The sequence below is a fragment of the Choloepus didactylus genome, chromosome 1 (genome assembly GCF_015220235.1).
Source record: "Choloepus didactylus isolate mChoDid1 chromosome 1, mChoDid1.pri, whole genome shotgun sequence".
NCBI lineage: Eukaryota > Metazoa > Chordata > Mammalia > Pilosa > Megalonychidae > Choloepus > Choloepus didactylus.
In genome coordinates this window covers 123252123-123253179 of record NC_051307.1, presented here as the reverse complement: position 1 = coordinate 123253179, position 1057 = coordinate 123252123, and positions in this window count along the sequence as shown.

Below are 1057 nucleotides of genomic sequence, written 5' to 3'. Positions count from 1 at the left end.
TTGATTCAAGTCATCTCAGTATCCTCTGTGAGTTTAATTTTCTTGTCCTTTACAATTGATATTTTCTACTTTTGTACCTTTAAAGCCTATTAATTACACACTAAATGAGTAGCTTAAACTTTCTTATTCTTAAATGTGAAATTTCAGGCAATGAAAATACCAATATTTTGTGGTTATTCTCTTTCATAATAATTGGACTCTTATTTTGAAAAGGGTTTTCATGGGGTTTTTAAAATGAGTTTTTAGTAGATATTTGCTAATAATGAAATGTTGCATTAAAAAGAATCAATTAAATGTTTACATTATCATGAACCTAAGCACCCCCCTACCCCCACCCCAGATAACAGAAAAAGGTCAAAACACCTCAGGTCTCCCATTTCATGATGGTGAATTTGTATTTTGTTCATAACATTCACAGAATGCTTAAAGCAAATGCATTGCAAATGGAAATGTTTTTTTTTCCCCAGCGTGGGCTGTTCAAACTAAACTCACTTAGGCTGAGTATCACCATGCCAAGTATTTACTCTATATGTAGATGAATCATTATTAATTGATATGTTCACTATGTTATCCAGTTCCATGTTTTATCCACTAGCTTCCCTTCTAGTGACATACACGACCCTAAATTTCCCCTTTCAGCCACAATCAGGCATAATGCATTGCTGTTGATTGTACTCAAAATAATGTGCTACCATTACCTCTAACCATCTCCAAACATTTGCCATCAACTTAAAAATTCTGCACAAATTAAGCATCTCTGCCCTTATTTTATCTCCATTCCCTACCCTCATTTTATCTCCTGGTAACCTATATTCTAATTTTAACTCGATGGGTTTACTTTTTATAATTAGATCATATTAGTGGGAATATTTACCCTTTTGTGACTGGCTCATTTCACTCAGCATACATCATCAGGACTTCATTCCTTCTTACTGCTGAATAATACTCCATTGTATGTGTATACTACGTTTTGTTCATCAGTTGATGGGACCCTTGGGTTGCTTCCATCTTTTGGAAATTGTGAAGAATGCCACTGTGGACATTGGTGTGCAATTAC